Source organism: Lepisosteus platostomus, chromosome 5, assembly GCF_059453375.1.
Source record: "Lepisosteus platostomus isolate fLepPlt1 chromosome 5, fLepPlt1.hap1, whole genome shotgun sequence".
NCBI lineage: Eukaryota > Metazoa > Chordata > Actinopteri > Semionotiformes > Lepisosteidae > Lepisosteus > Lepisosteus platostomus.
Window position 1 is genome coordinate 46,410,978 of NC_142615.1, and position 27,060 is coordinate 46,438,037.

A 27,060-nucleotide genomic window follows, 5' to 3' on the forward strand; every position below is an offset into this window, starting at 1 on the left:
ATACTGAGCTCAGAAATGGACCAAGCGGACATCTCACGAGCAGATCCCTCCGCGTATAAGAAAGGCAATTTGTCTCAGCAAAAATACCACGGATTCACATCCAAAATATGATAAAAAGGCAAAAACCCCACACTTGGAATGCAAACGTACCCTAAAAAGGAAACACGGTTTTAAAACGAACTTGATTTTCCCCTGGAGAAACCTTTTTATGGACACACATCGCATCTATTACACATGTAGAACTAAATATAAAGATAAAACTTCATATAAGAAGTCATGACATATCACACATGACGAAGTCTGGTCCAGAATAAACAGTTTACACTGACCCACCTTTATTTACCCTGGTCACTCACTTCTATTAACTGTTTAACTGGGTAACAAATTAATATTTGTTTCAATTTGGGATCTACACCTGGGAGCCCTGAAATGTTGGCCAGAGGGGAGAAGCTGATATTCAGACGTGAGAATATATTAAAAAAAGGATCTGATGTTGTTTTTCACCTGTCTAATCAAAGCTTGTTCAAAAATTATCTGATTATAGGACACACGAGTTTATAATCATACTCATTCCACTTTTTAACCCCGTATATATGCACAATATGAAACGTATATACACTAAATCTCACGTGTGACTCCCATAATATACATTTCTTTACGAAAATTAGGAACACTTACTACAATTATCAACCCCCCATGACGAGGCAATATTTCATACCTTTGTTTCTTTGTGGGTTCAAAGTTCTGTCCTGTCGTTTCACACGTAATGTTTTGGTAGTTATCTCAATTTTCCTTTGCAATTATCTCCAAGATCATCATCAACTTTTTGTAAAACGCTATGCACAACTGATATTTAAAGAAAGTCCTGTACCAAAACGTCTTCGTAGGGAAAGACAACTTTTTTTTCCTTACGTTAGTCGCTACACGGTTACTCAGAAAATCCATTCACCGCCTTTAAAAAAAAAGTTTCGTTTTTTATTGTGGTTCACTGACATTTCTGTCACAATTCTGAGGGACCCCATATAAAATTCACTTGCCGGTATAAAGACGCCGGCGAGGATAAGACAGGTATCGAGCCACCTGCGTATCTAGCGGACGTTTAAAATAAAAAAAATGGCGTGTAATGTTGCGAAGGGCTACTGTTTTTTTTTAATAGTTTGTCGATTGTAAGGGACGTGGGCCGCGACAGAAATACTGGACGGGGTGGGAAAATGTTTATTGATGGTTTATTGTACCGCAACGGTCACAATTGACTCACCAGCAAAGATGGCGCCGAGGCCACATCGGCTCCCTCCCGCCCTGCCTCGCACCGAAGCTCGAGCTGCGGAGCGCGACGCCAAACCACCGGTCCACGGGCGCGGGCGCCGGACATAGACGTCATAAACCCTTCCGAGGCGCAGGAATTATAGATCACTGTAGTTTCTTCTGGACCCGGTTAGGGACAGTGTGCCCTCCGTGAGAGTCTTCTGAGGAAGCCAGTGTCTCATGGGTGTCCAGGCTTGGTACCATCTGTCCATCACAGGACACACACACACTCACTCACACACACACACACCCTGAACAGGACACCAGTCCCTCACAGGACACACACACACAACCTGGATAGGACACCAGTCCCTCACAGGACACTCAGACACACACTCACACACCCTGGACAGGAACCAGTCACTCACAGGACACACACACACACATACACACACACACACACACTCACACTCACACTCACACACACACACACTCACACACACACACACACACACTCACACACACACTCACACACCCTGAACAGGACACCAGTCCCTCACAGGACACACACACACAACCTGGATAGGACACCAGTCCCTCACAGGACACTCAGACACACACTCACACACCCTGGACAGGAACCAGTCCATCACATGACAAACACACACTCACTCACACACCCTGGACAGGACAGCACTCCATCACAGGACACACACACACCAGGGCCAGTTTTCCCAGAAGCCAATTAGCCCAAAAGCCTGGGTGAGCTCCTCCAGTCAGTACAGGGGGCTCTACTGTACACAGAGGGTGGCAGGGGTGTGGAACAACTCCTTTGTTCGGGGCCTTGGGGCATTCTTGTTGTGAAAGGCGCTATATAAAAAACTGAATTGAAATTGAATCTTACAGGTTTGGGTTTTTCGGAGATCTTGTCAGAGATCTTGTCTGACGTGCCATTTCAAAAACGTAACGACACTCCTCACGTCCGAGCGCCGCCGGTCTGTGACGTAACGTATGCTTACACAACCATGACGGTTTCATCATGGACAGCACGAAAGCCCGAAAAGTGGTTGACGTTTTAATTTGGCAATGCCACGATGGATCCCAGTTTTTCTTTTTATTTTGGGGGCCAAAGACGACAAAAAAGGAAACGTCTGGAGGTGGATCGATGGTCATCTCTGCGGTTGTTCTGATGTTCTGGAAAAAACAAAACAAAAAAAAAACGGCTCGCTTGCCCGGTCGTGTAGTGTTTCCACACCCCACGCAAATCAACTTCTCTTCGCCCCTGGGGGCTCGTCGCCCGCCGCACCCCTCTCACGTGATAGGGGCTTCCCCCGGCTGTGACGTACTTACCCCACCCCCTTCGGCCAACGTCATACCGAAGGTCGCGCTTCGGGCCGCGGCGATGTTGACGGACTGTCTTGTAGCGTGAGAAGGGTTTAAATTTCGACTTAAGGAGTTGGCCATCGTTATATTTCGCGAGGTATCATACGGGGGGGAAAAGAACATTTATATTTATCAACCTACTAGTAATACTGGGTGGATGTCACGTCCCCAAAGTTCAGTGCCTCTCTCTAATAAAGTAGAAACGCGACATTAAACTCCATTCGAAACGGGAGAAATCACCAGGACACTATACAACTGACGTCCAGAAAAAAAAGAAAAAAAGAACTCCTATTCCCGTTTGTAATGACCCCGTCGTGTTTTTCCCGGTGTACGCTTATCTTTCGGAGACCGTTTCTCTCTGGTGTTGTTGTGCTGTTGGAATAAATGCCGAGGTGACCCTTCTGTGTGGAGTCTGCGTGTTCTCTCCAGCGGGTCGTTTCCTCCACCGCAGGGGCTGGTCTCCCAATCGTCACAGAAGTGTGTGTCGTTTTGGGTGGTGGTGGGGGGGTGCATCGGGGATACTGCGCCCCGAGGGGATAACCTCTCACCTTACTCCGGACGATGGGAGAAGACCTGTACCTTCACGAGTCCAGGTTGTGAAAACTTCTTCTGGCAGTTCAAAACGTTTCGAAGAGACTACAGCGCTACCCTGTTTTCCATTTCTATCGTGTATTATTATACAGTCATAAGTATCTGTCCTGATCACAGAGTCCCCCTCTCACTGCCAGGACTGAAGCCCAGTGCAGCACGAATAATAATAATAATTAATAAGTCTGGACCCTCCACTCAGAGCTCCTCCCAGGTCAGGGAGATCCCCTCCAGTCCCCCCAGTGTGCAGCCTCCACCTGGATGATGCTCCAGTCCGCTCAGCACACAGCAGCTCTCAGTGGGGAGGAGAGCAGAGGAATGGAGCCAGTTCAGAGAGGGGGGTGATACGGAGGCCATGATGGGTCAAGACTAGGGGGGGAATCAGGCCAGGACACTGGGATAACACCCCTACTCTTCTCCAGAAACACCCCGGGATTGTTAACAAGCACAGAGAGTCAGGACCTCGGTTTTACGTCTCATCCGAAGGACGGCGCCTGTTTACAGTCCAGTGTCCCCCGTCACTATACTGGGGCATCAGGACCCACACAGACTGCAGGGTGAGAGCGCCCCCTGCTGGCCCTACTCACACCTCTCCCAGCAGCAGCCTTAGGGGGGGGGGGAGGGAAAAAACCAAAAGCTAAACAGATTTTTTTAAAAAAATGTTTATTGATGCTTAACAAAAGGTCATCAGTCCAGTCTGGGGCCCCTCAGCTTCAGTCCAGACCAGTCTGGGGCCCCTCAGCTTCAGTCCAGTCTGGGGCCCCTCAGCATCGGTCCAGCACAGTCTGGGGTCCCTCAGCTTCGGTCCAGTCTGGGGTCCCTCAGCTTCGGTCCAGCACAGACTGGGGTCCCTCAGCTTCGGTCCAGTCTGGGGTCCCTCAGCTTCGGTCCAGACTGGGGTCCCTAAGCTTCAGTCCAGTCCAGTCTGGGGCCCCTCAGCTCCAGTCCAGTCCAGTCTGGTGTCCCTCAGCTCCAGTGCTGTCCAGTCTGGGGTCCCTCAGCTTCGGTCCAGCATAGACTGGGGTCCCTCAGCTTCGGTCCAGCACAGTCTGGGGTCCCTCAGCTTCAGTCCAGACTGGGGTCCCTCAGCTTCGGTCCAGCACAGTCTGGTGTCCCTCAGCTCCTGTCCAGTCCAGTCTGGGGTCCCTCAGCTTCGGTCCAGCACAGTCTGGGGTCCCTCAGCTTCGGTCCAGTCCAATTCAGTCCAGTCCATTCCAGTCCAGATCTTAGCAGGCACAGAACCAGGAAAGGAACCTGGAAAGAATATTGTTATTGCAGGTGTGAGGGACACAGACACAGACGTCACCATGACATCAAACAGCAAGAGGAGACTTCTCCTTGAATCACAGACACGACCGGGCGGCGCCCCCCTGTCTGCTCACCTGCACCTCCTCTTCCTCTTCTTGTCCTTCCCGGCAGCCTGCTCCTCCTCTCCCTCGCTCTTCCTCTCCTGACCCACGGTCTCCGCCGCCTCCATCGGCTCGTCCTGATCATCTGTCTCCACCGACACGCAGCTCAGGGAGTTTAAAAAGACGCACCAGCGCTTCTGAAGCAGAGACAGGAGAGTCACGTTAAGAGTCGGACTGGACACTCCAGTACATGAACACTGCACTGGGAGAGAGGGGTTGATACAGACACACTGACTGGACACTCCAGGACATGAACACTGCACTGAGAGAGAGAGGGGTTCATACACATACACTGACTGGACACTCCAGTACATGAACACTGCACTGAGAGAGAGAGGGGTTCATACAGACACACTGACTGGACACTGGACAGGAGTAAAGAGAGGATCAGAGCATTACCCACCTTCTTTTTCTTCTGTCTCACAGGAGGTGGTGATTGGACCTCCTCCAGTTGGAGTCCGAGGAGGGAGAGAGGGGGCAGGAGAGGGACAGCACAGGGAGAGAAAGAGAGAGACAGGTGAGTCAAGTGTCCCAAGAGTACAGAGACTCTGCTGAGATCACACTCGCAGTGAGTGACACCGACACTAACCAGCCTCAGGACAGCACTGCTAGAGCACCACAACCCAGACTCAACCACATCACAGCACAGATCAAATAGCAATATCTCACACATTGGGACACACACACACAAACACAACATAAACTGGAATGCTACAGAACCTTAAACAGACAATACACACTAGCTGAATATTTGACCAAAATAAAAAATAACAAACAGAAACAGACCCTGACGAAGTACAGGCTCAGTGACCACAACTTGGCCATAGAAACTGGGCGACACAGGCAGACCTGGCTGCCCAGAGAGGACAGGCTGTGCTCCCACTGCCAGCGGGGAGAAATAGAGACAGAGGTGCACTTCCTACTGCACTGTGACAGATACTCTGGGATTAGAGAAACATTCTTCCCGAAATTCAGAAATCTAATCCCAGAGTTCCCACACCTGCCAGAATCACAACGGGTCCCAATCCTACTGGGAGAGGGAGGAGGGAACTCAGTTGATCTGGCAGCCCAGTATGTGATCTCCTGTCACAGCCTGAGGAACAGTGAGTCTGTCTCCCAATAATGCTCCAGCCGCCTACAGTATATGTCAATATTTTATAATACGTCTTTGTTGTAAATGTCTGTAACATGTCTGCTTTACGCAGAGAGTGGCGGGGGTTGGATGTCAAGGCCTGACGATACCGCATTACGCAGAGAGTGGAGGGGTGGGATGTCAGGGCCTGACGACACTGCTTTATGCAGAGAATGGAGGAGTGGGTGTCAGGGCCATATGACACTTCTTTATTCAGAGAGTGGAGGGGGTGGGATGTCAGGGCTAGATGACACTGCTTTACACAGAGAGTGGAGAGGTGGGTGTCAAGGCTATACGACAGTGCTTTCCGCAGAGAGTGATGGGGCTAGGATGTCAGGGCCATATGACAGTGCTTTACACAGAGAGTGGTGGGGGTGGGATGTCAGGGCTTGACAACACTGCTTTATGCAGAGAGTGGAGGGGTGGGATGTCAGGGCTATATGACAGTGCTTTCGGCAGAGAGTGGTGGGGGTGTGATGTCAGGGCCATACGACACTTCTTTACGCAGGGAGTGACAGGGGTGGGATGTCAGGGCCTGACGATACTTATTTACGCAGAGAGTGGCAGGGGTGGGATGTCAGGGCCTGAAGATACTGCTTTTCTCAGAGAGCGGAGGAGGTGGGATACGACCTCTCAGTGGGGCCAGCAGGGGGCACTCACCCTGCGGTCTGTGTGGGTCTTAATGCCCCAGTGTAGAGACGGGGGACACAATCTGGCCCACCAGCGACGAGCAGGTTACCAGATCTAGACAAAGGGAGCAACTCTTAGTCGTATGAGCTTAGTCACACATCGCAGCGATTAAAAAAACAAAACAAACATATTATGTCTGTTACTAACGACTTTTTTTTCCTACATTGAAAGTCACTTTCCCGGGTGATTTTCTAGCACGACTGGGGCTCTTCATTTCTCCTCTGTGTCTCATTGCGGGCGGATTTGAAACAGACCACAGAAGGTGGTCACACACTATATTATTATTTAGAGACAGGCTCACTGTCTGTATCTCAGGCTGGGACAGTAAATCACACTGTATTATTATTATTAATATTATTGAGAGTCTGGCTCACTGTTCCCCAGGCTGGGACAGGAGATCACATACTGTATTATTATTGATTGACAGGCTCACTGTTCCTCACGCTGGGACAGGAGATCACACACTGTATTATTATTGAGAGACAGGCTCACTGTCTGTTCCTCACACTGGGACAGAGGATCCCACACTGTATTATTATTATTGAGAGACAGGCTTACTCTCTGTTCCTCAAGCTGAGACAGAGGATCACACACTGTATTATTATTATAGAGAGACAGGCTCACTGTTCCTCAGAGTTGGACAGGAGATCCCACACTGAATTATTATTATTGAGAGACAGGCTCACTGTCTGTTCCTCAGGCTGGGACAGAGGATCACACACTGTATTATTATTATAGAGAGACAGGCTCACTGTATGTTCCCCAGGCTGGGTCAGGAGATCACACAGTATTATTATAATTATTGAGAGACAGTCTCACTGTCTGTTCCTCAGTCTGGGACAGGAGATTACACACTGTATTATTATTATTGAGAGACAGGCTCACTGTCTGTTCCCCAGGCTGGGACAGGAGATAACACTGTATTATTATTGAGAGACAAACTCACTGTCTGTTCCTCAGGCTGGGACAGTAGGTCACAATGTATTATTATTATTGAGAGTCTGGCTCACTGTTCCCCAGGCTGGGACAGGAGATCCCACACTGTATTATTATTATTTAGAGACAGACTCACTGTCTTTTCCTCGGTCTGGGACAGATGGTCACACACTGTATTATTATTGAGACAGGCTCACTGTCTGTTCCTCAGGCTGGGACAGGAGATCACACACTGTATTATTATTATTGAGAGAGAGGCTTACTCTCTGTTCCTCAGGGGGAGACAGGAATTCACACTGTATTATTATTATTGAGAGACAGTCTCACTGTTCCTCATGCTGGGACAGTAGATCACACTGTATTATTATTACTGAGAGTCTGGCTCACTGTTCCCCTGGCTGGGACAGGAGATCACACACTGTATTATTATTATTGAGAGACAGGCTTACTCTCTGTTCCACAGGCTGAGACAGGACATCACATATTGTATTATTATTATTGATTGACAGGCTCACTGTTCCTCAGGCTGGGACAGGAGATAACACACTGTATTATTTTTATTGAGAGACAGGCTCACTGTCTGTTCATCAGGCTGGGACAGAGGATCACACACTGTATTATTATTGAGAGACAGGCTCACTCTCTGTTCTTCAGGCTGGGACAGGAGATCACACACTGTATTATTATTATTGACAGATAGGCTGACTGTCTGTTCCTCAGAATGGGACAGGAGATCACACATTGTATTACTATTATTGACAGATAGGCTCACTGTGTCTTCGCTTGGGCTTGAACAGGAGATCACACACTGGATTATTATTATTGAGAGACAGGCTCACTGTCTTTTCCTCAGGCTGGGACAGGAGGACATACACTGTATTATTATTATTGAGAGACAGTCTCACTGTCTGTTCCTCAGGCTGGAGCAGGAGATCACATACTGTAATATTATTATTGATTGACAGGCACACTGTTCCTCAGGCTGGGACAGGAGATTGCACCCTGTATTATTATTATTGACAGATAGGCACACTGTGTCGTCGTTTGGGCTGGGACAGGAGATCACACACTGTATTATTATTACTGAGAGAGAGGCTCACTGTCTGTTCCTCAGGCTGGGACAGGAGATCACACACTGTATTATTAGTATTGAGAGACAGGCTCTCTGTCTGTTCCTCAGGCTGGGACAAGAGATCACACACTGTATTATTATTATTGTGAAACAGGCTCATTGTTCCCCAGGCTGGGACAGGAGATCCCACACTATATTATTATTATTATTATTGAGAGACATGCTCACTGTTTGTTCCTCAGACTGGGACAGGACATCCCACACTGTATTACTATTATTGACAGATAGGCTCACTGTGTCTTCGCTTGGGCTTGAACAGGAGATCACACACTGGACGCGGAGCCGATCATTTGCAATTGGGCTGTGCCGACAGACCAGGACGAGCTCTGTCGGCTCAAAAGCAGCGCAGGACCTGCAAGAACAACAGAAAGATTAGCATCCAGCGGGGGCTTCTTAGTGAGCCCAAGATCTCATCAAGAATCGGCTCCAGCAACAGGGCTGGGCGCATTGTTCCATTCTCCGACCACTCTCGGTGTAAACAAGTCCCTCCTGGTCTCTGCTTGAATTGCACTTTCCTGCGTTTGCTTTGGTGTAACTGGCTTCCCCTGCATGGGCGAATGTGTAGAAGATCCTTAGTAAGTCATTGAAGAAAACCGAGAAGAGGTCGGAGTGGCCTCTGTCGTTCATCAACAATCCAGTCAGGCAGTACTCATCTGTAAAGCGCCGTTCGTTCACATCGATTGGCTTTTTTTTGCCTTCATTCGTACAAGTAGTAAAAGCAGACGCCCCTATTCTGCCGTGACTCGGTTGCGGCTACAACGCAAAGTACTGACCACTATACGATCACGGCGAGTTACCGAGACACACGTGGCAGGGCGGAAAAGGCTGTGCTCTCTTCGTGTGACATAATTCGGAAAAGTCCTGACGTTGCATTTCAACTGAGCCCCAGTATACATCGACCCTTCGACACTCTGAGTGACAACTCTCTTGCGTGTTTTCTCATATTTATGTAGTTTGCTTGCATGATGCCCAGAACAGGGTGGGTTGTGTGCTCCCATATGGTCTAGCGGTTAGGATTCCTGGTTTTCACCCAGGCGGCCCGGGTTCGACTCCCGGTATGGGAACGTGTCCATTTTGCCTCCTGCTTTCCAAAAGATCAGGACCGTGTACGAAAGAGCCGCATTAAAACTACTCGAACGTGCAAAACGTGCGAGAAGAGGGGGCGCTTGTTTCCAACCGAAACTTCTCGCGTGTGAGACGAGCTGATCATCGCTGTGGGAGGGTTACTCTGGTAGACAGGGCTGACCTTCGGCAATAGGATTTATACTCTCCAAGATGATATTTGCTCTTTCTGGAGAGGCGATTTTCTCCACTTCAGTAGCCCGATTTCGTCGATTGCGTGGAGAGGGCTGTAGAATGTGGCGCCGCCTTTCCTGCTCCGTCCATGACAGGCGTGCTGGTCTCTGGAGAGAGAGCACGGTCCATCAGCGCACTCCAATAAAGGCACTGGAACCAGCTGAATCGCATTGGCGAAGCTCAGCACTGGGCCGCTGGGCACAGTTTACCATTGTTTCCGTAGTGTAGTGGTTATCATGTTCGCCTCCCACGCGAAAAGTCCCCTGTTCGAAACCAGGCGGAAACAGACTTCTTTTGTCACCACGCTGTGATCGAACAGACCCACTCACCTCTTAGTGTGGCGGGATCTGCACAGTGCAGGTCGCAGCGCATCCTGCTTTCACTTCAATGCGCGTCCTGATGTACCCCGGTCTCCCGCGTGACAGGTGGGGACAGGTGACAGGTCCTATACTAACGAGGAAGACATCGCTCTCTCCGACCCCCGGCATCGTGTCCCAACCCACCGTGCTGGAAGCCGACGCGTGCTGTGATTCCTTTACGGAGCAGAAATGACAACCGAGGAGCCGAGAGATCATTTCAGCATTTCGCGTCTGAACGGAAAACACAAACGACCAACTCGGAATGACTTGCCTTTGACGCTTTTCAAAGCGTTCTTTGTGCACGATGACTGCGCCGCCTAGCAGATACAAATGGGTTGTACAACTTTGAACTAGCAAATGGAAGAGGGCTGAAGTAAGAGACAAGATGTAAAAAGGGTTAACTTAAGTCAATTCTGCCTGAAAATTACACTTCTAAGCAACAGGGGTTTATGGCAGGAAAGGGGGTTAACTGATAAGGATTCCAGATGCGAGGGGGCATAATCTTAAACTGACCATTTGGCCAGGGTCTCTTAACTGGCCAAATACCATGACCCCCCCTTACCATAACACCGAATGATGTCTGAAGCAGCAAGGAAGGACTATATAACCTGAAAGTTTGTACCGGCACATCGAAGAATACTTCGGTTTTGTTGTTTCTTGCGGGAAAAAAGTCCCGACTCTCTCTGATCGATTGGGAAATCTCTGCTCCCTGCGAGAATCGCCTGAGATGACGGAGTAAACGTGAGTTCCTGAATTCCTCTGGCCCGGGGAAGACACCGGTGTATGTAATGGGTGGTTTGCTGTAAGCCCAGAATTTGGTCTGGCAGGCAGTCCGCGGTATTGTGTACAGGCGTTCGAAGCTGGTGTAGGCATCCCACACTGACAGATGAAGAAACTGAGTCTCTTTAGTCTGAAGGGAGTGTCTCACACTGACAGGCCGGAGGAACTGAGTCTCTTTAGTCTGAAGGGAGTGTCTCACACTGACAGATTGAAGAAACTGAGTCTCTTTAGTCTGAAGGGAGTGTCTCACACTGACAGGCCGGAGGAACTGAGTCTCTTTAGTCTGAAGGGAGTGTCTCACACTGACAGATTGAAGAAACTGAGTCTCTTTAGTCTGAAAGGAGTGAACCCAGGTGCCCTGTGCTGAGCCAGGATCAGGGTGGAGTGGCGATTGCCATGATCCGGCGAGCACAAAGCTTCATCAGCTGCCCTTTGCCACAGGAGGTAAGAGGATGTCCAGTGATGACGGGCTTCCCTGTCCGTCCTGGCAGTGAACAGGTCCTGGTTACAGGATCTCTAAAAAAGGAAATAAAGACTGAAATCAGAGCCGACCCACCATGCTGCCATGGCGACAGTGCACTGCCCAGTGAAAGTGGCAGCCTGTCCCTGGACTGTGGGTGGAAACTGGAGCACCTGGAGGAAACCCCCACAGACAAGGGAGAGAACATGCAAACTCCACACAGACAGCACCCACACCCCAGGTCCAGCACTGTGAAGCATGCCCGACGATGCGGAAGGGCTTTTTCAAATGAGTGTGTAACTAACACTGGTGCCCAGGATGGCCTGCTACCGGAACGCAACCTAATTTTCTTAATACAGTTTGTTCGAAGCGGTTTGCAGGAGCTGGAGGTGAGGACTGAGCTGGGGTCCAGGGTGCGAGAGTGACTGCTGATGTCACGTGTGTGTGTGTGTGTCTGGATCATTGTGAGCGCCGTCAGGTTTGTGTATTTGTTTAAACAAGAGGACGTGTCTGTGCGGGTCTGACTCTGTGTGAGGGTGCAGCTCTAACTGTGCGCGCTGGCCTGTCTATCTCTCTACACTGCATGAGGGGCTAAATCTGCCTCCGAGAACCCGACTTTTCAGAAGAAAAATCTATGAAAAGGCACGGCCTGGCCCTCTTCTCTTGCTCCCGACATATAACACACTGGGGGATGAAGCTGGTGTCTTCAGCTGTAACCCTAGCTATTTATGCAAACAGCTCTTTTATGAAAAGCAGCTCTAGGCCTAGACAAGAGGAACAGATAAAACAAATCTTAGATTTATGGCTTATTCAAAGCAGACTGAGCGCTGCTATACTGTATGTAGGAGCCAGAGATGAAGAATGAGCTATTTAAGGAAATCAGGAGTGTGAGAGAGGGAGTGTGTGTTTTTCCTCCCAATAGAGAAGGCTTGTGGTTCTTTCTGCTTTTCTGCACAGGCTGCCAACGTAAGTACGTGTTGGGTTCTTGGTTTGAATGCTCGAGTTGTCAGGCTGGCGTTTTTTGTTCCTATTGGAGCCCATAATTGTGAACAAGGCGCTTGAGGACGTCTCTGTGCGGGTGTGCGTTTGTAATGACGTGTGTGCGCATCTCTGTAGCGGATGTTTCAGTAAAAAAACGCATTTAAAACATTCAACCTTTTCATGTTCCTAATATTCTTTCATTCTTCACAATAATAACTAAGGTTGCTGCTGGAAGAGGTGTTAGTGGGGCCAGCAGGGGGAACTCTCACCCTGTGGTCCATGTGGGTCCTAATGCCCCAGTATAGTGACGGGGACACTGGAAAAACTGTAAACAGGTGCTGTCCTTCAGATGAGACGTAAAACCGAGGTCCTGACTCTCTGTGGTCATTAAAAATCCCGGGGTGTTTCTCGAAAAGAGTAGGGGTTTTACCCCAGTGTCCTGGCCAAATTTCCCATTGACCCTTACCAATCATGGCCTCCTAATAACCCCCATTTATGAATTGGCTTCATTACTCTGCTCTCCTCCCCACTCATAGCTGGTGTGTGGGGAGCGTTCTGGTGCACTATGGCTGCCGTCCCATCATCCAGGTGGATGCTGCACATTGGTGGTGGTGAAGGGGAGTCCCCATGTCCTGCAAAGCGCTTTGAGTGGAGTGTCCAGAAAAGCACTATATAAGTGTAAGCAATTATTATTCATTATAATGTAATAAGTCCATTATTTCTCACCCCTCCATTGCAAGGCATACACAACACAAACACCAGGAACAATTATCTCAGAAGTGAATTGCAAATGTATTGAGTTGTGATGCAACTGTAACTTGAACCTAACATGACTGTGGCGTGCATTTTTTAAATTGCATTTTCACAGCTGAAATACAAAATGAAGCTGATCGCAGTCCAAACTCAAGGTATTGTTGTAAAACTAAATATTCAACATGTTTCTACCTGTCCCTTTTCAGCTCACTCAGAAGTCCACAGCCTGCAGCCTGGTGCCTCTCTGTCTCCCCCCTCCACACTGCTGGTCCAGTGGAGGTGCTGTTTGATCCTGCACGATCTGTCCAGAATCGTATAGTCTTACTGAGCAGCGCAGGGCTCCCTGGCCCCAGGTACGAACAGTGAGTGTCAATGCAGAACAGCTCTCTGACACTCCGCTCCCTCACTCCAGCTGATCAGGGCAACTACACAGTGAGGGACCTTAATGGAAGCAGTATCAGCACTGTGATCGTCACTGTGGGTGGTGAGCAGGTCTACAGTAGGATCACTAGAGGGCTCTATATTCTTGACAGAGTGTGTTCTTATATCATCCTCTGTCCTGATTGTCTTTCAGCTCACAGAGACAATGTCACCCTGCAGCCTGAAGCCTCTCTGTCTGTCCCTCTGTTCACTGGAGAGCCAGTGGAGGTGCTGTTTGATCCTGCAGGAGGTGGAAACTGGACCTCAGTGTGTTCTGTCCAGAACAGCACAGCCAGCTGTGTCCCCCAGTACAGTTTTTTATTATTTTTGATGATTAGCCATATGTTGATTACAATATTGTACATAATGTATAATTTGAACTCGATATTTTTCAGGAGTGAATGATTGTATATTTTCAGAATAAATTTCGAAACCAATTATTGTCCCTCGATCTCTGTCTCTCTCTCGTCCTGCTGTCTGTCTGTCCCTGCCTCTCTGTCTCTCTCTCTTTCAGCCCCGTCTGTCAGTCTGTCTGTCCTTCTCTCTCCTTCCTCTCTCTCTCTCCTTCCGCTCTCTCTCTCGGTTTGTTTGTCCCTCAATCTCAATCTTTCTCTTTGCCTGCTGTCTTTCTGTGCCTTCATCTTTGTGTCTCTCTCTCCTTCCTTTCTGTCTGTCTCTCTGTCTGTCCTGCGTTGTCCCAGCTGGGCCTGTCTCCCCGGCTCTCTGCCTTCAGCTCTGTTCGCCGATGTCCCACCAGCCCGTCTCTCTCTCAGCCTGTCTCTTGACTTGCAGGAGGAAGAGGAGGTGGAGACAGCTCCTCCGGCAGGAGAGAGGAAGAAGGTCAGTGCTGGTCCCACCCTGCCTCCTGTCCTGTCTGTGGTGGAGTTTCGCCATCTTGTCTGTCTTGTCAGCCCTGTCTGTCAGTGTCTCACTCCTCCTCCTCTCTGTGCTGTGGTGTCAAGTCAGTGTGTCTCTCTCCTCCTCCTCTCTGTCCTGTGGTGTCCAGGCAGTGTGTCTCTCTCCTCCTCCTCTTCTCTGTCCTATGGTGTACAGTGGTTCAGTATTAGTGGGCTACACCCAGGCTCACTCACTGCGAGTGTGATCTCAGCAGAGTCTCTGTACTCTTGGGACACTTGACTCACCTGTCTCTCTCTTTCTCTCCCTGTGCTGTCCCTCTCCTGCCCCCTCTCTCCCTCCTCGGACTCCAGCTGGAGGAGGTCCAATCACCACCTCCTGTGAGACAGAAGAAAAAGAAGGTGGGTAATGCTCTGATCCTCTCTTTACTCCTGTCCAGTGTCCAGTCAGTGTGTGTGTATTGTAGTGGAAATCTAATGAGTTAATTGATTCTTAAAAATGTAGAGAGCTTTGCAAAAAAAAATATATTGGTGCTTTTAGATAATATTTCAAGGATATAACTGCTATGCTACAGTACGTGCAGAATTTTAGAAAACAGTTCGTCAACAAAGTACACTGTTTAGGTTAGTTTAGAAGACAATGTACCAAAATAATATATGCTGTCTGGGTCATTAGAATTAGCTGAAAGTAACTGATAAGCTTTGAATAACAAATCTAGTTTTTCTTCTCTCGCTCTATGATGTAATCTGTTTTCTCTTAGAGAAAGGGGAAGTTTTAGAAGGGACCAAGTGCTGAACTTTTTTACAGCGCAACGTCTTATAAAAACCCTGTACTGCTTGTAACAAATTGAGTCTCTGGTTGCACTTTGCGAAGTGGCAGCAGGGCTCCCAATATTGCAATATTGAAATAAAGACCTTACTCAGGTGAGAACTCTCTCTTGTGGCTTCCTTGATAGTTAAATTTCCATGACAGTATAAACCCCTCTCTCTCTCAGTGCAGTGTTCATGTACTGGAGTGTCCAGTCAGTGTGTGTGTATGAACCCCTCTCTCTCTCAGTGCAGTGTTCATGTCCGACTCTTAACGTGACTCTCCTGTCTCTGCTTCAGAAGTGCTGGTGCGTCTTTTTAAAGTCCCTGAGCTGCATGTCGGTGGAGACAGATGATAAGGACGAGCCGATGGAGGCGGCGGAGACCGTGTGTCAGGAGAGGAAGAGCGAGGGAGAGGAGGAGCAGGCTGCCGGGAAGGACAAGAAGAAGAAGAGGAGGTGCAGGTGAGCAGACAGGGGGACGCCGCCCGGTCGTGTCTGTGATTCAAGGAGGAGTCTCCTCTTGCTGTTTGATGTCATGGTGATGTCCGTGTCTGTCCCTCACACCTGCAATAACAATATTCTTTCCAGGTTCCTTTCCTGGTTCTGTGCCAGCTAAGATCGGAGTCGCCTTCCCCACCAAGGACTGGACTGGACTGGACTGGACTGGAGCTGAGGGACACCAGACTGGACTGGACCGAAGCTGAGGGACCCCAGACTGTGCTGGACCGAAGCTGAGAGACACCAGACTGGACTGGACTGGAGCTGAGGGACCCCAGACTGTGCTGGACCGAAGCTGAGGGACCCCAGTCTGTGCTGGACCGAAGCTGAGGGACCCCAGTCTGTGCTGGGCCAAAGCTGAGGGACCCCAGTCTGTGCTGGACCGAAGCTGAGGGACTCCAGACTGTGCTGGACCAAAGCTGAGGGGCCCCAGACTGGACTGGACTGGAGCTGAGGGGCCCCAGGCTGTGCTGGACCGAAGCTGAGGGACCCCAGACTGGACTGGACCAAAGCTAAGGGACCCCAGACTGTGCTGGACCGAAGCTGAGGGACCCCAGTCTGGACTGCACTGGAGCTGAGGGACCCCAGTCTGGACCGAAGCTGAGGGACTCCAGTCTGTGCTGGGCCGAAGCTGAGGGACCCCAGTCTGGACTGCACTGGAGCTGAGGGACCCCAGTCTGGACCGAAGCTGAGGGACTCCAGTCTGTGCTGGGCCGAAGCTGAGGGACACCAGTCTGGACTGAAGCTGAGGGACCCCAGACTGTGCTGGACCGAAGCTGAGAGACCCCAGTCTGTGCTGGGCCGAAGCTGAGGGACCACAGACTGTGCTGGACCGAAGCTGAGGGACCCCAGACTGTGCTGGACCAAAGCTGAGGGACCCCAGACTGGGCTGCACTGGAGCTGAGGGACACCAGACTGGACTGGACTGCACTGGAGCTGAGGGGCCCCATACTGGACTGGACCAGAGCTGAGGGGCCCCAGACTGGACTGGACCGGAGCTGAGGGACCCCAGACTGGACTGGACCGGAGCTGAGGGACCCCAGATCCCAGTCTGGACTGAAGCTGAGGGACCCCAGACCCCAGTCTGGACTGAAGCTGAGGGACCCCAGACTGGACTGTGGAAAACTTTCACATTATCTCCACCTGAGTCCTCAGATCGTCTGCATGACCTTGTATTATTAAGTATTATTTTAAGGTCCTGTGATGATCGTAAGATGGGGGGGGGGGGGGTGTGTCCCTTGACATTAATCTGTATTGTAATTTTTGTTCTTTTGTTAAGCATCATTAAAATGTTTTTTAAAAAAAGCTTTTGGTTTTTTCCCTCCCCCCCCGAAACGAACAAACAGAGTCTGTCTTTCTCTTTCATCCCGGAGAGTTTGTGGTTGATGGATTGAGGCCGAGAGCCCTCGTTGTCGGCGTGCCACCAGTTAGCGGGGCTAAAGCAGGGGGGGCATCGTGTCCAATACTCCTTGAAACGAGACAGATTTCAAGCCACCTCCGTCTGAAGAGAAGGAAGTTGACCACGAACTCCAGGGTGTCCTAGGAAGCTCTTTAGCCATCGTTTGCCCAGCAGCCATCTCACCCTGCAGCTCCCAGCTAGCAGCCCCCTCCCCACTGGAGCCCAGCAGGTAGAAGCCTGGTCAGTACCTGGAGGGGAGACTCCTGGGAAAAACTGAGGTTGCTGCTGGGAGAGGTGTGAGTGGGGCCAGCAGGGGGCGCTTTCACCCTGCGGTCTGTGTGGGTCCTGATGCCCCAGTATAGTGACGGGGGACACTGGACTGTAAACAGGCGCCGTCCTTCGGATAAGACGTCAAACCGAGGTCCTGACTCTCTGTGCTCATTAACAATCCCGGGGTGTTTCTGGAGAGGAGTAGGGGTGTTACCCCAGTGTCCTGGCCTGATTCCCCCCCTGGTCTTGACCCATCATGGCCTCCTTATCACCCCCCTCTCTGAACTGGCTCCATCCCTCTGCTCTCCTCCCCACTGAGAGCTGCTGTGTGCTGAGCGGACTGGAGCATCATCCACGTGGGGGCTGCACACTGGGGGGGCTGGAGGGGATCCCCCTGACCTGGGAAGAGCTCTGAGTGGAGAGTCCAGAGGGATTAATTATTATTATTATTATTCGTGCTGCACTGGGCTTCAGTCCTGGTAGTGAGAGGGGGATCTGTGATCAGTACAGATACTTATGACTGTATAATAATACACGATAGAAATGGAAAACAGGGTAGCGCTGTAGTCTCTTCGAAACGTTTTGAACTGCCAGAAGAAGTTTTCACAACCCGGACTCGTGAAGGTACAGGTCTTCTCCCTTCGTCCGGAGTAAGGTGAGAGGTTATCCCCTCGGGGCGCAGTATCCCCGATGCACCCCCCCACCACCACCCAAAATGACACACACTTCTGTGACGATTGGGAGACCCCGGTTCGATCAGCCCCTGCGGTGTAGGAAACGACCCGCTGGAGAGAACACGCAGACTCCACACAGAAGGGTCACCTCGGCATTTATTCCAACAGCAAAACACCAGAGAGAAACGGGTCTCCGAAAGATGAGCGCACACCGGGAAAAACACTACGGGGTCATTACAAATGGGAATAGGAGTTCTTTTTTTCTTTTCCGGACGTCAGTTGTATCGTGTCCTGGTGATTTCTCCTGTTTCGAACGGAGTTCAATGTCACGTTTCTACTTTATTAGAGAGAGGCACTGAACTTTGGGGAACGTGACATCCACCCAGTATTACTAGTAGGTTGATAAATATAAATGTTCTTTTTCCCCCCGTATGATACCTCGCGAAATATAACGATGGCCAACTCCTTAAGTCGAAATTTAAACCCTTCTCACACTACAAGACAGTCCGTCAACATCGCCGCGGCCCGAAGCGCGACCTTCGGTATGACGTTGGCCGAAGGAGGTGGGGTAAGTACGTCACAGCCGGGGGAAGCCCCTATCACGTGAGAGGGGTGCTGCGGGCGACGAGCCCCCGGGGGCGAAGAGAAGTTGATTTGCGTGGGGTGTGGAAACACTACACGACCGGGCAAGCGAGCCGTTTTTTTTTTTGTTTTGTTTTTTCAGAACATCAGAACAACCGCAGAGATGACCATCGATCCACTCCGGACGTTTCCTTTTTTGTCCTTTTTGGCCTCCAAAATAAAAAAAAAAACTGGGATCCATCGTGGCGTTGCCAAATTAAAACGTCAACCACTTTTCGGGCTTTCGTGCTGTCCATGATGAAACCGTCATGGTTGTGTAAGGATACGTTACGTCACAGACCGGCGGCGCTCGGACGTGAGGAGTGTCGTTACGTTTTTGAAACGGGCACGTCAGACAAGATCTCTGACAAGATCTCTGAAAAACCCAAACCTGTAAGATTCAATTTCAATTCAGTTTTTTTTATATAGCGCCTTTCACAACAAGAATGCCCCAAGGCCCCGAACAAAGGAGTTGTTCCACACCCCCGCCACCCTCTGTGTACAGTAGAGCCCCCTGTACTGACTGGAGGAGCTCACCCAGCTGTGTCTGGAGAGAAGCCGGGGTATCGGCTTCAACCACAGGGCTGGGCGGCTTGTTCCCCACCCCCATCCCCTTCTGTGTACAGAAGAGCCTCCTGTCCTGACTAGAGTAGGAAATGTCACCTGGAGGCAACACACCGGCTTCTTTTAACAGATCACCTCGGGAATCGGGAACAACGGAGCTGTGTGCGGCCGTCTGTACGGAGGGGTTCAGCGCGGGGGGGCTCCGGGCTCGGGTCTGGACCCGGGGGGGGGGGGGGGCTGTCTGTGTGGAGTCTGCATGTTCTCCCTGTGTTCTTCGGGTCCAAAGACAGGCTTTTGGGCTAATTGGCTTCTGGGAAAACTGGCCCTGGTGTGTGTGTGTCCTATGATGGAGTGCTGTCCTGTCCAGGGTGTGTGAGTGAATGTGTGTTTGTCATGTGATGGACTGGTTCCTGTCCAGGGTGTGTGAGTGTGTGTGTCTGAGTGTCCTGTGAGGGACTGGTGTCCTATCCAGGTTGTGTGTGTGTGTCCTGTGAGGGACTGGTGTCCTGTTCAGGGTGTCTGAGTGTGTGTGTGTATCCTGTGAGTGACTGGTGTCCTGTCCAGGGTGTGTGAGTGTGTGTGTCCTGTGATGGACTGGTGTCCTATCTAGGGTGTGTGTATGTCCTGTGATGGACTGGTGTCCTGTCCAGGGTGTGTGAGTGAGTGTGTGTGTCTGTGTGTCCTGTGATGGACAGATGGTACCAAGCCTGGACACCCATGAGACACTGGCTTCCTCAGAAGACTCTCACGGAGGGCACACTGTCCCTAACCCGGGTCCAGAAGAAACTACAGTGATCTATAATTCCTGCGCCTCGGAAGGGTTTATGACGTCTATGTCCGGCGCCCGCGCCCGTGGACTGGCGGTTTGGCGTCGCGCTCCGCAGCTCGAGCTTCGGTGCGAGGCAGGGCGGGAGGGAGCCGATGTGGCCTCGGCGCCATCTTTGCTGGTGAGTCAATTGTGACCGTTGCGGTACAATAAACCATCAATAAACCTTTTCCCACCCCGTCCAGTATTTCTGTCGTGGCCCACGTCCCTTACAATCGACAAACTATAAAAAAAACAGTAGCCCTTCGCAATATTACACGCCATTTTTTTTATTTTAAACGTCCGCTAGATACGCAGGTGGCTCGATACCTGTCTTATCCTCGCCGGCGTCTTTATACCGGCAAGTGAATTTTATTTGGGGTCCCTCAGAATTGTGACAGAAATGTCAGTGAACCACAATAAAAAACGAAACTTTTTTTTTAAAGGCGGTGAATGGATTTTTTGAGTAACCGTGTAGCGACTAACGTAAGGAAAAAAAGTTGTCTTTCCCTACGAAGACGTTTTGGTACAGGACTTTCTTTAAATATCAGTTGTGCATAGCGTTTTACAAAAAGTTGATGATGATCTTGGAGATAATTGCAAAGGAAAATTGAGATAACTACCAAAACATTACGTGTGAAACGACAGGACAGAACTTTGAACCCACAAAGAAACAAAGGTATGAAATATTGCCTCGTCATGGGGGGTTGATAATTGTAGTAAGTGTTCCTAATTTTCGTAAAGAAATGTATATTATGGGAGTCACACGTGAGATTTAGTGTATATACGTTTCATATTGTGCATATATACGGGGTTAAAAAGTGGAATGAGTATGATTATAAACTCGTGTGTCCTATAATCAGATAATTTTTGAACAAGCTTTGATTAGACAGGTGAAAAACAACATCAGATCCTTTATTTTAATATATTCTCACGTCTGAATATCAGCTTCTCCCCTCTGGCCAACATTTCAGGGCTCCCAGGTGTAGATCCCAAATTGAAACAAATATTAATTTGTTACCCAGTTAAACAGTTAATAGAAGTGAGTGACCAGGGTAAATAAAGGTGGGTCAGTGTAAACTGTTTATTCTGGACCAGACTTCGTCATGTGTGATATGTCATGACTTCTTATATTAAGTTTTATCTTTATATTTAGTTCTACATGTGTAATAGATGCGATGTGTGTCCATAAAAAGGTTTCTCCAGGGGAAAATCAAGTTCGTTTTAAAACCGTGTTTCCTTTTTAGGGTAGGTTTGCATTCCAAGTGTGGGGTTTTTGCCTTTTTGTATTTTTGCTGAGACAAGTTGCCTTTCTTATACGCGGAGGGATCTGCTCGTGAGATGTCCGCTTGGTCCATTTCTGAGCTCAGTATAAGGTGTAGAAAGCATGACTGTCATCATAACCCGCATCTCACCCAGGTGTGGAATAATGTTGTGACTATTGCTTCAGCAATAACATGCTGATTGCATGTTTCTAGATGGGAATAACAGAGATCTCAACTACTGATGGGCCTTATTAATAAAGTCTCCACAGCCGAAGCGCTGTGTCTCTTTTCAGCTGGCGATAAACCTTTCCTCGATCCTTTGCGGACTTGTAAAACTGTTCCTGATCAGAATAAAAAACGCTCACGCTAATACACAAGCACCCGTGTCTCGCCAAAGCTGACAAATAAACAGACGGACAAGCCGCACTGCACGTGTGAACGGGAATGAGCGAGCGAGCGGGGATAGGGCGCCTCCTGCGCTTAAAAGCTTACAGCACCTGGTATTCCCAGGCTGTCTGCCATCCAAGCACTAACCAGGCCCATCCCTGTTTAGCTTCCGAGATCAGACGAGATCAGGCGTGCTCAAGTGGGTGTGGCCGTAAGCGAGAGCAAGGCTCGCTGGCACCCTTCTTATTGAGAGGACAGCTCCGTCACCTCTTTTACGACGCTGCTTTTTTTCTCTTGCGTTTTTCTCTTCTTCCCACGTTCTCTCTCTTCACTGCCTTCGTCCCCGCTCTATTTCACTTCAGCCTTTCACTCTTGCTTCCTTCCAATGAGGACGGAGCTGCGGGAGAAAGGGCGCTATAGAGGATCGCTGTGGAGAGCTGCTGCTGTGCTTTGACATCTGAGCTCTGTGGAAAACGATCTCAATACAATTCTGAAAAACGCGACTCTCCGAACGCCAGCCGAACAAGTCTCCACAGCCGAAGCGCTGTGTCTCTTTTCAGCTGGCGATAAACCTTTCCTCGATTCTTTGCGGACTTGTTAAACTGTTCCTGATCAGAATAAAAAACGCTCACGCTAATACACAAGCACCCGTGTCTCGCCAAAGCTGACAAATAAACAGACGGACAAGCCGCACTGCACGTGTGAACAGGGGAATGAGCGAGCGAGCGGGGATAGGGCGCCTCCTGCGCTTAAAAGCTTACAGCACCTGGTATTCCCAGGCGGTCTCCCATCCAAGTACTAACCAGGCCCATCCCTGTTTAGTTTCCGAGATCAGACGAGATCAGGCGTGCTCAAGGGGGTGAGGCCGTAAGCGAGAGCAAGGCTCGCTGGCACCCTTCTTATTGAGAGGACAGCTCCGTCACCTCTTTTACGACGCTGCTTTTTTTCCCTTGCGTTTTTCTCTTCTTCCCACGTTCTCTCTCTTCACTGCCTTCGTCCCCGCTCTATTTCACTTCAGCCTTTCACTCCTGCTTCCTTCCAATGAGGACGGAGCTGCGGGAGAAAGGGCGCTATAGAGGATCGCTGTGGAGAGCTGCTGCTGTGCTTTGACATCTGAGCTCTGTGGAAAACGATCTCAATACAATTCTGAAAAACGCGACTCTCCGAACGCCAGCCGAACAAGTCTCCGCAGCCGAAGCGCTGTGTCTCTTTTCAGCTGGCGATAAACCTTTCCTCGATCCTTTGCGGACTTGTAAAACTGTTCCTGATCAGAATAAAAAACGCTCACGCTAATACACAAGCACCCGTGTCTCGCCAAAGCTGACAAATAAACAGACGGACAAGCCGCACTGCACGTGTGAACAGGGGAATGAGCGAGCGAGCGGGGATAGGGCGCCTCCTGCGCTTAAAAGCTTACAGCACCTGGTATGCCCAGGCGGTCTCCCATCCAAGTACTAACCAGGCCCATCCTTGTTTAGCTTCCGAGATCAGACAAGATCAGGCGTGCTCAAGGGGGTGTGGCCGTAAGGGAGAGCAATGTTCGCTGGCACCCTTCTTATTGAGAGGACAGCTCCGTCACCTCTTTTACGACGCTGCTTTTTTTCCCTTGCGTTTTTCTCTTCTTCCCACGTTCTCTCTCTTCACTGCCTTCGTCCCCGCTCTATTTCACTTCAGCCTTTCACTCTTGCTTCCTTCCAATGAGGACGGAGCTGCGGGAGAAAGTGCGCTATAGAGGATCGCTGTGGAGAGCTGCTGCTGTGCTTTGACATCTGAGCTCTGTGGAAAACGATCTCAATACAATTCTGAAAAACGCGACTCTCCTAACGCCAGCCGAACAAGTCTCCGCAGCCGAAGCGCTGTGTCTCTTTTCAGCTGGCGATAAACCTTTCCTCGATCCTTTGCGGACTTGTAAAACTGTTCCTGATCAGAATAAAAAACGCTCACGCTAATACACAAGCACCCGTGTCTCGCCAAAGCTGACAAATAAACAGACGGACAAGCCGCACTGCACGTGTGAACAGGGGAATGAGCGAGCGAGCGGGGATAGGGCGCCTCCTGCGCTTAAAAGCTTACAGCACCTGGTATTCCCAGGCGGTCTCCCATCCAAGTACTAACCAGGCCCATCCCTGTTTAGCTTCCAAGATCAAACGAGATCAGGCGTGCTCAAGGGGGTGAGGCCGTAAGCGAGAGCAAGGCTCGCTGGCACCCTTCTTATTGAGAGGACAGCTCCGTCACCTCTTTTACGACGCTGCTTTTTTTCCCTTGCGTTTTTCTCTTCTTCCCACGTTCTCTCTCTTCACTGCCTTCGTCCCCGCTCTATTTCACTTCAGCCTTTCACTCTTGCTTCCTTCCAATGAGGACGGAGCTGCGGGAGAAAGGGCGCTATAGAGGATCGCTGTGGAGAGCTGCTGCTGTGCTTTGACATCTGAGCTCTGTGGAAAACGATCTCAATACAATTCTGAAAAACGCGACTCTCCGAACGCCAGCCGAACAAGTCTCCACAGCCGAAGCGCTGTGTCTCTTTTCAGCTGGCGATAAACCTTTCCTCGATCCTTTGCGGACTTGTAAAACTGTTCCTGATCAGAATAAAAAACGCTCACGCTAATACACAAGCACCCGTGTCTCGCCAAAGCTGACAAATAAACAGACGGACAAGCCGCACTGCACGTGTGAACAGGGGAGCGAGCGAGCGAGCGGGGATAGGGCGCCTCCTGCGCTTAAAAGCTTTCTGAATTCTGAGTACGTACGGGATCCTCGGCCTTGCGCTTATAACAAAGTCCAAGTCCCTTTGCAGACAACAGCAGTTGTCACATGATTGTCTCTGAGGATGTGCGACAATGGCCAAGGAGAGCCCCGATCTGAGCTTGCGCTCACTTTTTGACCAAGACACAGGTGTGTGCTGATTGGTTGAGAGTTTGGCGGGCATTGGAGACCCACGTGGTATTACCACGCCCTGCGTGAGATATGAGTCACTTACTCTTAACACTTTGGAATGCAGTCCAGATGTCCATTTGGCACTCCCTAGACAGATAGGCGCCAATGGATGACCATTGATCATGATAGCCAGGCTTAGCTAAGTGCATCCCCATCTGGGAGCTGTCCCTTATCAAAAGAAAACATCTTAAATCAGCCTGCATGAATACTTTCTCTGTGGCTGCACCACAGAGATGGAAGGTGAGATGGGGCCTCATTTAGGACAGCATACCACCGCTTAATTCTGTCTTATTAACAAGCATTGCCACTACAACGGCATCTCTCCTGTCAAACTTCCTCCTGACTTGTTTGACAGGATCTGGGCCGTGGTGAACAGTGGGAAAGACGCCCTGTGGAGAGTGAGGAACATGGGGCTGTTCAAAGGCATCGAGGTCCCAGTCAAGGCAGCAGGTAGCCTGGCCCTGTTCATCACCCAAGAGAACTATTACCTCAGAGATCTGTGGAGAGAAAGGAGGGAGGAAGCAGAAAATCTGTGGGAAATAGAGAGCATAGGTCAATATCTCAAGAAACTGTGAAAAACATTATCATGTTTAAGTAAAGAATGTGATTTACACCAGAAAAAAAGAAATTGTTGCTATGTAACTGGTACCGTGTCAAAATGTAATGAGATGTGATCATATATACTGTTTTAAGTATGTATATTAATGTAAAGCTTTCTAATTTGTGATGTCCTGTATTTTTTTGTGAAAAGAAAATAAAGTTCTTAAAAAATCGATTCACCCAGGGCGAGGCTCGGCCATTGCACTCCGGCTGTGCTGACCCCTGCGAATTCCCCAAATGTGGGAATCTCGACTGCATACGGAAGAGTTACGACACCACGTGCTGCGATAGGATCCCAGTTCGAAAGCCACTGCTGGTTCCCAGTTTCTTTTAGTTTGAGGTCCGGAGAAGCATTTCAAGCTGGTTACACTACTCCTTCCGGACATTCATTCCCTTTTCAAAGTCAGTCGTTTTGCTGTAGTCTGCATTATTAAGGCCAATTTATTTGGTCATGGGGGCCTCGGTACTGTATGCTAATTCTCAAGACAGTTTCACCCGTTTTCTGATTGCTAGGTTCTGTACCAGTGCAGACATGTCAAACAGTGAATGGCTGTACCTCTATTGTATCCCTGCTCAATGAATGAAATCAGTAATAAATGAATATATGTATAGTTACACGAAAAAGAAGTGGTTTATCGACTCATCTTCATTTGCAGATTTAGAGGCAGCTTCGATATTCGTTTTACAAACGGGTTTTTTTTTATATGGGTCAAACACATGCCATAGCAACAAAACATCTCTAGAGATGAGGCTATAGATCACCTTTCCATCCTCCAGGTTTTCCTCCCAAAGCCTAAGGCACCAACGGTGACCCCTGCTGGCCGAGAGAGCAAAAGCTTGCAGCACCTGGTAATCCCAGACAGTCTCCCATCCAAGTACTAACCAGGCCCAACTCCGCTTAGCTTTCGAGATCAGACGAAATCAGGCACATTCAGGGTGGTGTGGCCGCAAGCGAAAGCCATGGCGCCTGACTCGCTACTTGAAGCTGTGTGTGGCTGGGGCTCTGTGCCCCCCGAGCGGGACTGAAGGATCGTTCGTGTGCAACTCTTTGGAAAGGAGCTTCTTTCCAAATCGCATTGCGTACCTGGATGTTGGCGAATGTGCTCCCTTGTGTTGGCTTGTCCCGCACTGGAGGAGAACAAACAAACTGCAAGGAGGAGCACAAGGCAAGTCTTCACAAGACAAAAACCTCCAGTGCACAGCACTCTGAAAACATTTCTGGGCTGTCGCGTGTTTATTTCAGCACATAAAGTGCAACAGTCCAACACGTTGGGCGGGCGCACGGCGCCTCCGCCCTCTTGTGGCCTTGCGGCGTCAGAGCAAGAGGCTCCTTCTCGCTGCCTTTCCGCTGTGTTGCAGAGCCCCGAGAGGGAACCTGGAGCGCACACTTTGTGGGGGGCGGGGGACCGCGTTCGCGCTCTGCCCCCGGTCTCTTGCGCGAGTACTAAATCTCACGGCGCCAGCAAGCGGCCAGGAGACAAGTACAATATCGCGGGACAGGGGGGCCTTGTCATTGATTGTTACATATGAGACGGGGATTAGGAGGAGACTCCGACTGATTGGTAAAGGGGAACACTAACACCAGAGTGACACCCCCGACGTCTCTTTTTGAGAGATTTCTTAATGGCCATGGAGGGTCGGGACCTCAGTTTTACGCCTTCCCCGAAGGACGGCGCCTGTTTGTGCAGCAGAGTGTCGCCATCAGGATGCTGGGGCATAAGAAAGCCACACAGACCGCAGGGTTAGCGCTCCCTACTGGTCCCAGTCACACGTCTTGCAGGAGCAGCAGCAACCTGAGCTTTTCCGGGGGGAATCT

At 49.9% G+C, this 27,060-nt stretch overlaps 1 non-coding gene and 5 pseudogenes across 1 annotated transcript; 1 reads left to right on the plus strand and 5 right to left on the minus strand.

Annotated features, from left to right (window-relative positions):
- Positions 1-9,507: 9,507 nt before the first annotated feature.
- Positions 9,508-9,579, plus strand: trnae-uuc (transfer RNA glutamic acid (anticodon UUC)). Its single transcript has one exon. It is a non-coding gene; the product is annotated as a tRNA-Glu (tRNA).
- A 12,229-nt stretch (positions 9,580-21,808) lies between these two features.
- Positions 21,809-21,927, minus strand: LOC148667434 (5S ribosomal RNA; annotated as a pseudogene).
- Positions 21,928-22,464: 537 nt separating this feature from the next.
- Positions 22,465-22,583, minus strand: LOC148667435 (5S ribosomal RNA; annotated as a pseudogene).
- A 537-nt stretch (positions 22,584-23,120) lies between these two features.
- LOC148667436 (5S ribosomal RNA) lies at positions 23,121-23,239 on the minus strand (annotated as a pseudogene).
- A 537-nt stretch (positions 23,240-23,776) lies between these two features.
- LOC148667437 (5S ribosomal RNA) lies at positions 23,777-23,895 on the minus strand (annotated as a pseudogene).
- Positions 23,896-26,078: 2,183 nt separating this feature from the next.
- On the minus strand, positions 26,079-26,197 carry LOC148667438 (5S ribosomal RNA; annotated as a pseudogene).
- Between the last annotated feature and the right edge of the window lie 863 nt (positions 26,198-27,060).